We start from the raw sequence: 15,560 nt of genomic DNA on the forward strand, positions 1-15,560 counted from the left end.
ACAAATGGCCACAGATTACCAGACATGCATGGACTGAGGGATGATGACGTCACCACCTTTGCAAAGGTGAAATGGCCCCCTGTCAGGAGTCAGATGTCAGGTTCCCAGCTGGAGCTGGCAGTGAGAAGCTCTTATCTCCAGCCTTGAGTCTCCCAGGGGCTCCAGATTGAGGAGATTAAACTTTCTAAGGCAATTCAGTGTCAAGAAGCAGGAGTGTGGTGGTTACGCTCCAAACTGAGTCAAGTTCGCAGCAAGTCCCAGGTCTACTGAGAGTTTGGCTTTTGTATTCCTTCTTTAAGCATAAATGGTGGGAAGATTAGAATGTGAGCAAGGCAAAGTGGGGCGCCAATAGCTTAAGAGAGTTGCTCAGTAGGCATTTGTGCAATGCAAGGCATTGTGCTCAGTGCTGTAACATTGTTGGTAGCTTAAATTCTATAGGGGTTAATCAGCATGACCTTTTGCTCAAGACTAATGCAAGCTAGAGGTACTCTGAGCTTGAAGTTTGCACCTCTTCCATGGCTAGTTGAGGGCTGACTCCGTCAGTCCTTTATTCACTAAATATTTGTTGAGCGACTGCTGTGTGTTAAGTACAGCTCTGGGAACTGACTTAGAGAAATGAAGAATGTCATAGAAAGTGACTGTGAGAGGCCCTCGGTGGCTCATGCATGTAATCTCAACTAGTTAGGAGGCAGATATCAGGACGATCATGGTTCCAGACCAGCCCAGGCAAAATTAGCAAGACCCCCACCTCAACCAAGCTGGATGTGGTTGCTCACACATGTCATCCCAGCTATGAGGAAGGTGTAAATAGGATTAAGGCCCAGGCTGACCCAGGCAAAAGCCTGAGACCCTATTAGGAAAAGAACTAAAGCAAAAAGGGCTGAGGGTGTGGCTTAAGTGGTAAAGGATCTGCCTAGTAGGCATGAGGCCCTGAGGCCCTGAGTGCAAATCACAGAAACATTGAAAAAACAAAAGGGAAGGGGAAACAGAGTGCCTGGATATAAGGATCAAGGGGAAGAGGCAACAGAAGTACGAGGCTTGAGGCTGAAACACTGTGTTCTGAGTAGAGAGGAGCCAGGTGACTTATACTGGGCCTACCAAGGAACACACAGGCCCTTGCTCATGTTCTGTGTATTCTTCCTGTTACTCTCAATGTCTGGACTGCACCTAACAAAGCTGAGACTCACGAATGTACCTCACTTGTCCTTGACCGCCGGTGATACAGTGACACATGTCTAGGGTCCTGGGCTCTGGAGGTCATGGGCTGCCACTATTACATTGGGCTCCTCTTGGGTCTTCCTAAGTCCCACTTCTGTTGCCCAAAGCTTCCTGCAAGCCTTTTTCTAGCCCTGTGTCCCCAAAGTGCTGTTTGGTCCTTCTCAGGCACTTACCAAGCCTCACTTTCTTCAGGGCCAGCTCCATCCCTTTTCCTGCTTCTGGTGATTATCAGTCCCTGCCTTCACAGCTCCCACACAGCCATAACCCCACGAGGCCTCTGTGTTCCACACGCCTTGGCACTTCTGGCCCGTGGCACCGCAGGTGTGCCTCCTGTCTCTGCATCATTTAGCTGGCTGCCATTCTTCCCTCTCCATGCGGACACCTTTCCTCCTTCAAAGGCATGGGGATCGGGTCCTTCTAGACCTTTCCAGAGCTCACCTTGTCTATAGGAACCCCAGCCCTCCCCCAACTGGAAGTGAGTGCTTCCGCTCATATTCTCTTGGAATTTTATTTGTACCATGAAGAATTTTATCTTGCTTGTTGGAGTCAAGGTCAAGAGAGGGGGTCCAGATATCTAGCGGTGTGGGACCTGAGTAGATTTCTGAGTCTTTCCCTGACCCCAAATGTTACTAACACTACTTAGTGTTAGTAACTAAGTATAACTACTTAGTTATAGAGAACTATAGGAAATGTGTATAAACATTCTCTATAACTACTTAGTTATAGAGAACTATAGGAAATGTGTATAAACATTCTAACATACCGTAATGTGCATATTATCCCAAGTAAAACGCCTCCCTTTCCTGTCCCATTGGAGCCTACACTGGGCTAGCAACCATGGAGCTTCTCCCAGAGAGAGAAAGAGAGGACCCATAACTCTGATGGAGTAAATGAAGACATGAGATTGTGCCTGTCACACACAAGTACTTAAGTTGTGACTGTTGATTTTTACTGCTGAAGGTGTTAGGGTGACTATCTAATGGGGGCGGGGGGGCAGGTAGATGCTACCATTCCTCTGGAGGTTAGAGTTCCTGTTTCTAGAACCAGTGCTCAAGAAGAGGTGGCCCATCAGAAGGAGCTGAACACGCCAGTCAGAGCAGAACTGAAATGTGGGTCTTCTGTTGTCAGGCACCAGTGTCTCTGTGGGGCCTAGTGGGGCTAGGAGTCATCTCAGGAACAAGAAAAAGTGGAAGCTCTGTTTCCACAGCCCTCTCTTCTCTGAAGAGTTGCACAAAACTGGTGACTCAATAGAGCTATTCTCTTCTATCCTTGCTTAACCAAACTGCTGCCTGTACCTCAGGGAGCCTGTACTGTTCTCAGCCCTGCTGGGATCAATGGAGAGGTGGCAGGTGTCCCAGAGGTCTGGAGTGTCCCTGAGCAGGGCTCAATTATAAAAGGTTAGATCAAAAAAAATTAACCTAGAAGGTAACACCCACGCACAGGAAATCAATGTGAGTCAATGCCCTGTATAGCTATCCTTATCTCAACCAGCAAAACCCCTTGTTCCTTCCTATTATTGCTTATACTCTCTCTACAACAAAATTAGAGATAAGGGCAAAATAGTTTCTGCTGGGTATTGAGGGGGGGAGCGGGAGGGGGTGGAGTGGGTGGTAAGGGAGGGAGTGGGGGCAGGGGGGAGAAATGAACCAAGCCTTGTATGCACATATGAATAATAAAAGAAAAATGAAAAAAAAAATTATAACTGTTTGCAACTTTGCTTTCTTTACTAATGTCTTCTGATGCACTAATTTGCAAACCGTTCTCTTTCCTGGAATCTAACTCGGTCTCTTATCTATATTCATGACAGCCCAGATGTTGCTATGGGCCATCATGGGCTGAGTTATGGGGGGACAGGGTTGGACATACTTTGCTCCCCACCCCCAGGAGCTCAGCATACAGAGACCAGGAGTGAACTAGGACAGGGCAGTGTGGTGGGGACTCAGGTGCTTAGGGACACCAAAAGAAGCACCTGGCAACACTGCAGTGACCCTAGGCTGGTGTTTGGGGGAACCTTGACCATAAGTGAAGTGCAGAAAGGCTAGACGTTTGATAAGCTCATGGGATGCTCCCTATACCTTCATCTCAATTCCTTTGCATTGTAGGATGATTTCAGTTGTCTCTTGTCTGGAGTGAGAGGTGACATTAGTGTCTGTCACTGGTCTGTCATCTGGCTTCTCATACTAGCTCTCTGCCCCTCTCATATCCACTAGAGCAAGCTGATGAATCAGGACAGTCTCTGTCCTCCTCTGTTTCAGTCTTCTGTGTCCCTACTGTCCGGGGCTCTGCTTGGATCCATGCCAGGTCCTTACCACCTCACCTGCCTTCCCAGTACCTTCCTCTACTGCCTGCAGTCTGGGTGACTCTGCCTCTGAAGTCACCCCTTGCCTGTCTGTCTGCATCCCTGGGATGAACAACTTCCTCCACCTTAGGATCAGCCAGAATCAGGAATGAGTCTTTTTTGAGTCCAGCCAGGGCATCCAACCTTCCCTCGTTTAAGTCTGTGTCTTGTGGAGAGCTTAACACTCCCTACCCTGGGTAGAAAGCAGGGACAAGCCTCACCCCATCCTTTGCTCCAAAGTGGGGCTCCTCAGTCATCAGATGTGCTGAGCCCCAGAACTGGTTCATTCTTTGTGGCATCAGGGTGGGATGAAAGATGGTGGAGACAGTGCCATCTACCTACAAGACAGGGGAACCTATACCTGTCCAGGAGCAAGGAGTTTTCCGACGTGTTTATTACTATCAGCAGAGTAGAAACCATGGGCTGAGGGTGGTATCCTAGCACCATTCTCCTTCATTCAGTGTTGCCTGTTGTCTAGTTGGTCATCTCCTAACTTCTGATCATGTGCACACAGCAAAACTTCATGAGTAATCATCTCCTGTGTATCTGCATTTAGTCAGTGGTTGTAACATGGGTGACTCCATTAATGAATGTCTTATAAATGTAAAGAATTATTTTTTTAAAGGTAAAGAAGGTTTCTTTTCTTTTCTTTTTTTTTTGGTGGCACCAGAGTTTGAACCCAGGGCCTCATTCCAACTTGTCAGGTGCTTTTATAGTTTGATCCATACCCCCTAGCCTTTTTTTGTGAGGCATTTTTTCTTTTTTTTTTATTGTTTTATTATTCATATGTGCATACAAGGCTTGGGTCATTTCTCCCCCCTGCCCCACCCCCTCCCTTACCACCCATCCCATCCCCTCCCTTTACCCCCACCCCCTCAATACCCAGCAGAAACTATTTTGCCCTTATCTCTAATTTTGTTGAAGAGAGAGTATAAGCAATAATAGGAAGGAACAAGGGTTTTTGCTAGTTGAGGTAAGGATAGCTATACAGGGAGTTGACTCGCATTAATTTCCTGTGCGTGTGTGTTACCTTCTAGGTTAATTCTTTTTGATCTAACCTTTTCTGTGAGGCATTTTTTCAACTTAAGGGCTCAGGAACTCCTGAGGCTGGCTTTGAACTGCGATCCTCCTGATCTCTGCCTCCTGAGTAGCTAGGATTGCAGGCATGAGTGCTGTCCTGCCCCATGGAAGCACAAGAGTGTCCCATAAGACCACCATCTTCATTGCTCTGCTGGCTTGAGTTTCAAAAGCTGTCAATTCTGAGAGCCGTGGAGTGGATCTGTGCTGTCGACGTGACACGAAGCACTATACATTGCATAGCCTGTGCAACCATCAAATACCACTGGGAGGAAGGTGGGGGGGAAGGAAGGGAGGCCAGGAGGGAGCTAGTTTAAAAAGAGAAAATTTTCCCTCTCCCTCTGTCAAAAACCTCCTTAAGGCCTTAATCATCCTTTGATTCCCGGGGGCATCTGCATGAAGGAGCTGCTTAGAGAGCTCAGAATTATCCCGATAATAGAGTAGCTGGAGGCAGCAGGGCAGGCCTGTCATCCCAGGAATGGGGAAACAGCTGGCTGGAGTGCTGGTGATAAGGCTCCTGCTCTTAGTTTCCTGGCATTGCCTTGTCACACTCTGCCCAGCAGTCTCATCTCATGAACCACAATGCCAAGAAGACTGGCCCAGCCACCTCGGAAGGTGCTTGAATGGCACCAAGTGAGGCGAGGATCTACAACAGAATTTCTCTGGCTTTTATTCAAATCCCCTCTAAGCTCCCATTCTTTGATGCTGTAATACTTCTGTGAGATATACTTTTTTTTTCTAATGACAAGATTTTTTTTTGTTGGTGTTATCAAAAGAAGAGTAACCTCAAAACCGCCCTTAAAGTTGTGTAAATCGCTGTCATCCAGTTAAAACCAGCTGGACGGGTGTGAAATTATTAGTCACTGTCTACTCCAGTGCCTGCTAAGCCACGACTAATTGCAGCCAGCAGTGGGCAGTCATGGAGGAAGTCACAGGAGGACTTGCTTAGAAATATCACCGGCCAGAATAAAATTTCAACCCAAACACCTTTTTTTTCAGACTGGAGAATATTTTTTATGCTAACTTGGGTAGCAATAAGATGATAAATAACTGGTGTGTGTAGAGGGCTTTATGGATCATGTCATATTTTTAATCCATTATTTCATTTAATTTTCACAAAAACTCTTTGAAGTATTGCTTCTGATGTTAATGACTGCTCCTGTTTATTGGGAACATGGCTCACATAAGCACGTTCTAAATTCATGTCCTTAACGTTACTCTACACTGAAAGTTTCTTTACAAAGCATTCTCTTTTAGGAAACAATAATTTTTTGGAATTTTTTTTAGTAATTATACATGTTCATAAGGTACACTGTGGTATTTCAGACATGGATACAGTGTAGATGGATCAAATTAAGGTAATTCACATTGCTATCTCCTTATCATTTCTTTTTGTTTGGAGTCCTCAAGTGCCTCTCCTTATTTTTCCCAGGTTTTTCTTGGAGTTGTTATTTGGTTGGTTTTGTTTTGTTTTGAGGCAGGATCTCACTATGTAGCTCAGACTGGCCTACATGTTGTCCTGTAAAGTCATTTCAACAAATGAATGAGGTAGCTATCCTTTTCATCTTTATAGTACATTTGAGGAAGCTAAACATGGGGACTTGAAGCAGCTTTTCTAAAGATGTGTAGCTGGTTAGAGGGATGCTGGACTTGAACCTGGGATGATGGGGTCTGTGGCCCTTCCTTGCTTTTGATGCCACACCTGATCTATCCCGGTGCACCCATTTCACAGTCGAAGAAACTGAGACGCAGAGCTTAACGTCAACTGCCAAATTGTTAGTGAGGGATGCAATAACACTTCTCAAATCCACAAGCCCCAGTCCTTTTTGTTCTTTCTGCATCTTTTCAAAATAATAGTAATTTATACTTATTTTCATCTGACAAGTTTAAAGGGATTGGTGTTGGGCATGATTGCTTCATTGGTAGTGAAACAAAGGCAGGGGTTCAGATATGTGCTTATTTAGTTCATACAGCCATACCCCAGGAGACCCCAGGAGGGCCCATGGGGGGCATTGGGGATGAGCATCTGCTTGAGTGAGGAACCTGGGGCTGTTGGGGCTGCCCTCATTCCGGATGGGGGCTGGGCTCAGACCATGAGAACAGGAAGTGGGTGCTGCAGAGGAAGTGCCAACCCACCTAAATACACAGACTGTGGGGGCTGGGTGAGGCCCCAGGCCTGGGGACAAAGAGAGCAGGCAGGCCAGGGCCATAGATTGTAATTCAGCTGGTTGACTGGACAGTCGGCCCTCAGAAACACAAGAGACTCACCCTGCTGTCTAGGACACTGGGTAGGTGTCTGGATGTCCTCTCCTGGTATTGGCCCCTCTACAGCCAACTATGATCACCATGGCCAGTGTGAGCTTCTTGAGTCTCACACTGAAGTTCAGCCCCTTAATCTGACAGCTCTCTCTCTCTCTCTCTCTCTCTCTCTCTCTCTCTCTCTCACTCCTTTGATCATGGTACACAGAAGCCCTTCCAGACCAGTTTCTGACCTTCCCATCTAGCCTTCCTGCAAGCCACCCCCTCTTTCTGATGGCTCCTGTGGATCAGTGGTTCCCATCTCTCTGCTCAACTTCCATTCTCCCTGCATAAAATCATCACCAGCCCCTTGGACAGGTAACATTTCCTAAGAGGCCTCCTGTTCTCAAGGCCTGCTGTCTGCACCTCCACCTCAGGCCTTCCTGCACACATGCACTCGTTTTCCAGTGAGTCCTTCCTGGTGGGCAAGAGCTGGATGATGACACTGACAGAAAGAAGGAAGGATGGAGGAAAAAAGGGAAGAAGGAAGGAAATGGTGAGAGGGGACCAGAAGGACACCAGCATTCGGGCCACGGCCATCTCACTTGAGGACAGTGGTGTCACCAGTCTGCTCAGTTCACATAGATATGTGAATATAATCCCAGCTTTATACAATGGGATTGAAGTTGACAATTTGCCTAAGATGACAAAGCCACTGAGAAGCACAGATTTCAACGCAGTGTGCTATGGTTCTAAATTCATGTCCTTAACGTTACTCTACACTGAAAGTTTCTTTACAAAGCGTTCTCTTTTAGGAAACAATAATTTTTTGGAATTTTTTTTTAGTAATTATACATGTTCATAAGGTACACTGTGGTATTTCAGACATGGATACAGTGTAGATGGATCAAATTAAGGTAATTCACATTGCTATCTCCTTATCATTTCTTTTTGTTTGGAGTCCTCAAGTGCCTCTCCTTATTTTTCCCAGGTTTTTCTTGGAGTTGTTATTTGGTTGGTTTTGTTTTGTTTTGAGGCAGGATCTCACTATGTAGCTCAGACGGCCTAGAATTTGGGATCCTCCTGACTCAACCTCCTCAGTGCTGGGATTAAAGGCAAGTGCTATTAGCCCTGCTTATTTTTCACAGCTTTAAAGAGAACAAAGAAGTGGATTGGCCGGTGCAGTGCAAGCAGGCAGGTGTTTCCTGTAGCACACACAGGATGGGAGCCAGGTGAGCACTGACCCTGTACCTTATGCTGTGTGAGGTTCTTGTAAACTTTGCCTCAAGTGTATAAGAAAGGTACTTTAAAGATAAGGGAATGGAGGTGTTATATGCTGCCTTGTAGCCCCAAAATTTATGTGATGGACCCTAACCCTGGTACCTCAGATGTGTCTATATGTGGAGACAGGACCTTTCAAAAGGCAACTAGGTTAAAATGCAGCCACTGGGGTGAACCTCATGGCACTCTGGTTGCTGATCTTAGAAGAGCAGTTTAGGACATGCAAGGAGGCCCCAGGAATGTGTGCACAGAGGGCAGACATGTGAAGAGACACAAGAGGGAGGCTATTGCAGGCTAAGGACAGAGGCTTCAGAGAACACGAGTCTGCTGCCACCTGATTTCAGACTTCTGGGCTTCAGGACTGAGAAAATGGATGTCTGTTGTTAAGCCACTCTATGTGTGACATGCTGTTATGGCTTTCCTAGGAAACTAGCACAGACTTCAACTAATTTGTCCAAAGCCAAAGGAAGAAAAGTGGCAAAGGCCTGGCTCCCCCAGCTTCTAGCCCTCACAGTCTGAGCCATTGCTTCCCGTCTGTAGTCCCAGAAGACTGGAGAGGCACATCACGACATCCTTACAGTTCTCATGAGGGCGCTGTCTCTGAAGGAAGCATATGCCCATGTGTATGTATGTCGTGCTCCCTGGCAGCAAGAGGAGGCTCAGGAGTCTGCATTTCCAGTCCCCTCTGAAATAGGAGGGCAGCCACTGCCTTGACTGTCACTCATGCTGTCACTTTTAAAGTGAGACACTTTGGCCTGGGAAATTGGTAATTTTCAAGTGCCATGCATTTAAATGGCTTCTGACAGCCAGAAGATGACAGAGGCAATTAGACATCATATTTGTGACAGATGGATAAAAGCATTTTGTCACGTCTGCAAGACCTGGTAGAAAAACATGTCAGGTGTATGCGCTGTTCTAGAGAGGCAAAGTCAAGGCCAGGTTCATATCCAAGCTGAAGAAGTGCCTGGAAGGGAGACTTGGAGGCACTCCACAGGTGGCTGGCACAGCCTCCATACCGTGCTCCTCAGGCTCACAGCAATGTTGGCTGGGGAAGTCCTGAGTGGAAGGGGGGCGGGGCAGACTCAGTGTGAGGGGACTGTGTGATGCAGTGGTTTTGGAGGAAAATGGCCTGAACTCAACTCCCAAACATCAGGGATAGGGGCAAGACGTTTGTCCTCTCTGAGCCTCTGTCACTCTTTGATAAAAGGGGCCAGTTATGGCTCTCTGACTCAATAGTCAGTGAACATGAATTGAGAATAGCATATGAAGTGCACAGAACACACCAGGTACCCACGACTCACTGGTAATTTTCTTCTCTTTCCTCCCTGTGTAGACAGCCACTAAACAATTTCACTTTGCAAATAAAAATATAGTACCTTATAAAAATGTTTTAAAAATGCATATCTATACAATGCAAGGCAGGACTTCCAGGCCTTGTGTTAGACAAGGGTTCCTTTGACACACAATAAAAGCACAAGGCACAAAAGAAAACATACAGATACATGAAACTTTCTCAGCATTAGAAAGATGCCATCAGAAAGCCAGCAGACAGCCCACAGAACGGGAGAAGTTATTTCCAATTGCATATCTGATGAGACACTTGTTTCAAGCAAATATAAAGGATACTTACAATTCAATAACACAAAGACCACTCAACTTAAAAGTGGGCAAAGGAGTGGACTGGATCTTTCTCCAGAGAAGATATATAAATGACCCAGAGAGCACTTGAAAAGATCTCAGGACCATTAGTCACTGGGGAAATGCAAATCAAAACCACAGTGAAATACCGCCTCACACCCACTAGGCTGGTTATAATAAAACAACAAAACAAAAGCAAAACAGACCCTGGCAAGTATTGGTGAGCTGTGAAGAAACTGGAACATCCACGCTTTGCTGTGGGAATAAAAACAGTGTGACAACTCGGTTAAACACAGAATTGCCATACGACCGACATATCCTACTCCTCACTCCCTGCCCTCAATCCCAGTCCCAGGACACCATGAACCCACTTTACTGTGTCTAGACACTTCATATAAGTTGCCTGTTTTAGAAATCTCATATAAGTTGAATCCTATACTATATGGTCTTTAATGTCTGGCTTCTTTCACCTCACCCATGTTGTAGTACCTGTCGGTTACTCTCTTGGGTGGTGGCTAGCACCAGGTGCTATTTTGATGCCTGTTAGGAAAGGAAGAAAGGAAGCCTTAACATGGCAGTCCAAGGCTACTGAGGAAGTAAGGAACTACACCATTGCTTTTCTCTTCCAAATACCTTGACTTCTACCCACTAAAACTGAGAACTGCAGATTCCTAAGAAGAAAGAAGAAGTGTGTTCTGACCCCTTAAGACTCAGGTTTCAGGATGAAAGTGGTAAAACTTCGCTGTGGCTGAAGTTTTGCCAAAACTGAAGAGCTACAGATTGTAGTAGGACTCATGCCTTTAGGGACTAAGAAATGATTCCAGGTTAGAAGACATTCAAGGGAATAGTAATATGGACTTAGATCTAAAGCAGGTTTTTAAAAAGTCCCTCTGACTTAGTTTCCAGGGTTCCCTCACTGGGGGGCCTGGCCACTCAATAGCAGGCCCCAGTTCTACTACCATGAGCCCCAGGTGGCAGTCTTCAGGCTTGGAAACCTTCCTAGGAGAGGAAGGGTTTGGGGCAATGGCCATGCGCTCTGGCACATGCCTTTCTCTCCATAGTCTTGGACCACACAAGAGTCCACTGGATCCCTGGCTCAGAGGCTCCCTCAGTCAGAAGGCAGCACCCACCCTTCATCTGAGTTCAGTTCTTTGCACATGTCTTTAGGGAAGGCCGTTGGGCACCATGCTCCATGCTGGACTCTGCAGTAAAGGAATACCTTGTCACCCCTGCCTATAGAAGTCTGCATTGGGAGGTTCCCATGCTCCATCATTTCTTGAGGCCTAATGAGTGCTTGCACCATGTTCAGCACAGAGGATGCAAAGATATGGCCCAGTGACATTCTGGAATACTTATTTGTAATACCCTGTTCAAAAGGCTTACTATATGCCTACTGCCATAGGATACCTGTGCTGCATCCCAGGGCTAGGCCCTTCAAAATTGCCCTCATGCTTAGCATGGGATAGACTGTCCTCTGGACTTTATTCCTCACTGTCTCTCTACCAAATTCCTCTCTTCCTTCAGGAGAATTAAGTGATCCTTCTGTCTCTCCATTCATCCACCCATCTACTGCCTCAAGTGCACAGACACTTACTTACTGTCTCCAGTTCTGGGCAAGGTGGGAGCCTCAGGCCCCAGCTCCTGTCTACTACAGCTCCACTGGGTGATCAGGGTCCTGACCCCTCTTGCCATCTCTGTCTACTCCCCCACTCTTTTTCCCTCTTTCCACTCCTTTCCTCCCATCAAAGTCCTCTTAAGGTCTGGGAATGGTAGTGCATGCCTATAATCCCACTACGGGAGTTGGAGAATCAGAAGGATTGCTGTTTGGGGCCAGCCAGAACACAGTTAGCAAGCCCCTATCTTAAAAGTAGGTTGGACGTGGTGGGACCACACCTGTAGTTCCAGCTACTTGGGAGGTAGAGATAGGAAGATCCAGGTCCAAGGCCAGCCCTGGCAAAGTTAACAAGAGACCCTATCTGAAAAACAGACTAAAGCAAAAAGGACTATGGGCATGGCTCAAGTGGTGGAGTGCTTGCTTAGCAAGTTCAAACCCCAGCACCACAAAAAGTCTTCTCAAGTCCAGCCAGTCATGGAGAGCAGCATCTAGGCCACACTGGTGCTCTCCCTCCCTCCTCAGAGTTCTCAAGAATTCTTTACTCTGTCCTGACCCCATAGCAGAGAGGTCACTAGTGTGTGTGGCTTTCTAGGCACAGTCCATGTTTTCAAAAACCATCCATCTAACCCAAGCTCGGGGACTTACGCTTTTTTTTTGCCTTAAGTAAAATAGAATTGAAGTATAGTTTGTGTTGACAACTCTCAGGTGATAGATGGTGACTGGTTCAGTTCAGCCAGGAAACCAGCTGGAGCTGACTGAGCTCTGAGAGGCCCAGGAGTCCAGCTGGGGCTGCTACAACTCTTTCAGCTAGAAGTTGTGGAAAGAAGCCCTGGGCCTAGAGCTGGGCCACTTGGGTTCCCGGTCTGTGTGCAGAGTTTCTCCCTAAAGAAACATAGTCCTTCTGACTCTACCCCAGCTTCCTGGAACAGTGGGCAAGGATGTGTTGTGGCCAGTGTGTGGCACCAGAAAGATGTGGGTGAGCCATGCCCTGTTGGTAGGTAGAGCCATGTGGCCATGAGCAGGAGTGATCTCCAAGATGGAGACCACAAGAGTCCTGCTGCCTGTCAGCCTGTTGGCACTGCCCACTTTAGTTCTGTGACTTTGAGCCAGGGTAATGCATTGCACTGTTGGAATTAAACCTATGTGCCAGCAATCTTCCCAGTGACAATTACAGTGAACTTGTACAGGGTGCTGGTATGTGCTGGGTACTTGGCACCATTGTCTCACATCTGCTCTGTGACTGCTGACTATACATCCCTTCTACAAATTAGGAACCGGAAACATAGAAGTAAGGGGAATTGGCAAAATGGCAGCTGGCAGAGCTGAAACAAAAGCCTGGTCTGCCTGTTCCAGAGCCAGGGCCTTTCTACTTGGCTTTGGCCTCAGCTTTTCACAGGGACAGTATGAGACTGAAGGTCACAGGCATGAAACTGACCATGCACAGTGGTTAGAGCATGGAATTGTGGAGCCGCTGCCTGGGTTCAAAGCCTGTGCCCTCTCCAGATGCGGGCCTGGGGTGTGGGACTTTGCTCTGCCCAGTCTGCTGCCCCTACACTTAAAGTCTATAGTTGCCCACCTCATGTGCTGTTCTAGGTACAGCTGAGCTACATTTATGCATCCAGCTCTGGTGTGTGTGGCACACAGTGAGTGCACATTAATTCTCGTGTCTCCATGCTGGCACTGCTGTAGGGCTTTGCAGGAACAGAGGACACCACATAGTGTCCCCTGGTGAGGAGGTGGCTGAGGAATCCACAGAGCACCACTTTCCACCCTCCCACTCCTTCCCTTAGGGTGTCCCACTGCTCAGCCAAGGATCCAGGTGAAGGAGGGCTGAGGCTCATGGGAGCTTGAGGAAGGAGCTAGAACAGGTTCTCTCAGAGGGCTTCTGTCCCGCCCAGAGCCACCCTCCACTCACTGATCCCTAGTTCAGAGCCACCAGGGTGCTCCTGAGATAGCAGAAAATCCACGTATCCCTGTTGCTTTGGTGTTTGAGGATGTCTTTATGGAAGACACCTAAGGAGACACTTAAGGAGTCACTTAAGGAGTTCACAAAGGGTTGTTGTATGTAAGGTGTCTGTGTGTGTTTATGTGTATGTGTATGTGTGTGCCTGTGTGAGTCTGTGTCTGATTGTACATGCCTGTATGAGAAGCTGCATGTTTCTCTGTGTGTGTATTTCTCTGTGTGTGTGTGTATGGGGGTGTGTGTGTGTCTCTGCATTCATGTCTGTGTGTCCATCTGACTATGTGTCCAAGTGTGTCTGAGAGTCTGTCTGTGTAAGTATGTCTGCTTGGGACTGTATGTGTTCTTGGACAGAGGCAGGTCTTGGTCTGAGGTGGCCCCTAGGGCTGATTGAGGTCAAGGCAATGTTCAGAGGCACCAGGAAGAAACGGTTGTGGTCAGCAATTGTGGTTTTGGTTCACACTATTTTTGAAGTTAAATAAAACAAGAGGAAACTCATTGCCACTTAATAGCAGGTCAGATTCAGATAAAGTTCAAACCTAGGCTCCCATGACAGGGAGGGCTGAGAAGATCAGCAGCCTCTACACTCTGGGGTACCAAGAGATCCCACTGTACTGACAGAGGTCCTGTCCCGCACACCACATGTGGGGGACATCCACCATCTTCCCTGATGCCTTGTGCATCTTCACAATGGCCCTGTGAAAGGTGGCTTCTTATTGTCACTCAAGATGAGGAAATATAGGCCCTGAGGGAGTTGCTCACCCAAGTCACTTCATCACAGAGTGCCAGAGCTGGAGTTCAATCCTGGCCCCTCTATCCTCAGAGCCTGTGCTCTTTTCCCACCTCTGTTCAGGAACCACCCACCACCTCAAGTCCTTGGTCTCCAAGTAAGGGCTCTAACAGCCAGCTCAGCTGTTGGTTTGCCTAACTGACAATTTTCCATGAAGAACAAGGTTTCCTTCAGAAAGATCGATTAAAACAAAGCAAGAGAGAGGAAAGTTCTCTAAGTTATCTCACAATGTCAATGTAGCCCACGCCTTTAACCACTTCCTCCCCATGTCAGGAGCCCTGGCTATTTATAGCTGGTGAAAATGCTGAAAACATCAGAGACGTGTCCTGAAATTCTCATGTCCTTGCAGCCTCCTGTGGCAAAGCTGGGCCCAGCAGTCACTACGGCTGTCCTTGGTTGTGCCCTGAATATCTCGAGCAGATGTGTTGTGCTAAGATAAACACACCCAGTGCTTCTGAGAAAAGCTGGCCACTCCATGTTGGAAAAAGTAAACCCATCACTAGACTAAATCATCTGTCATGCTTTGGTTCATTGCCACCTCCATTGAGCTCTAGGCTGAAGATCAGTGGTTCAAGGTCAAGTGCCAGCTGGGTGCTTGATCTTGCACTGCTACTTCTCACACTGACCCTGGAGTTAGGACTTCCTCTTTTGAAGATGCTGAAGCTCAGAAAGCCACTGGTTAGTGATTCCAGGGCTCTTGTGCCCTGCTTTGTGCATTTGGTAGTAGGCTAGCCTATGGCAACAGACTCTGAATTTATTATCTGAATAAACTCAAAACAGAAGATCACTTCTGCCTTTCTCTGTCTTCAGTCTGGATCCCCAGATCCAGAGAGAGGCTCAGATCTGTGAGAGGAGCTCCCAGGTACCAGGCCATGAAGCTGTCTGACTGCATGTCCATCTGCTGAGTCTCTGGCTGTACAGACATGCCTCTGCCTCTGGTTATGGGTCCCTTCCTTGGACTAAACAGCTGCGTCCAATGCATGTGGCCTCAGATTTGGAGCCTAGGGTGTGGGCTCTCTCATGGATAGGACCAGCCTTGGACTTCTTCCTGCTGTCCTCCCCTCTGCCTTTGGATGTCGGCTCTCAGGCTTACCACAGCACTTTCAGGTCTCACTATAATGCCCATTCTTTGCCCATGACCTTTGTCCTTCTACCATCTCCTTTGATCCACAAGATGCATCCAAATGCCCTTGGCCTTCCAGTTGTGACCTCAGGAGGATGATCTCCTCCTCTCTGGGCATCTATCTGTTGTGTCTTTTATGCAACGGGTGACAGCACCAATGATGTGGCGAGTGTCGGCACCTCACTTCATAGCATTATTTCCTCTGCATTACTGTAACAACCCTCTCAGTGACCAGAGAGAGTAGCCCTACTCTGCTGTCCTTAGTGACCACCCGCCAGACCT

At 47.4% G+C, this 15,560-nt stretch overlaps 2 protein-coding genes across 4 annotated transcripts in view; one reads left to right on the top strand and one right to left on the bottom strand.

The window, feature by feature from the left end:
- The window catches only part of Tg (thyroglobulin), a 222,818-nt gene that overhangs the window by 174,757 nt on the left and 32,501 nt on the right, over nucleotides 1–15,560 (top strand). The gene's annotated exons all lie outside the window — the stretch shown is intronic.
- Nucleotides 1–15,560, bottom strand: part of Sla (Src like adaptor) — a 62,063-nt gene that overhangs the window by 37,055 nt on the left and 9,448 nt on the right. The window lies entirely within an intron of this gene.

The sequence above is a fragment of the Castor canadensis genome, chromosome 3 (genome assembly GCF_047511655.1).
Source record: "Castor canadensis chromosome 3, mCasCan1.hap1v2, whole genome shotgun sequence".
In the NCBI taxonomy this organism is placed as follows: Eukaryota; Metazoa; Chordata; class Mammalia; order Rodentia; family Castoridae; genus Castor; species Castor canadensis.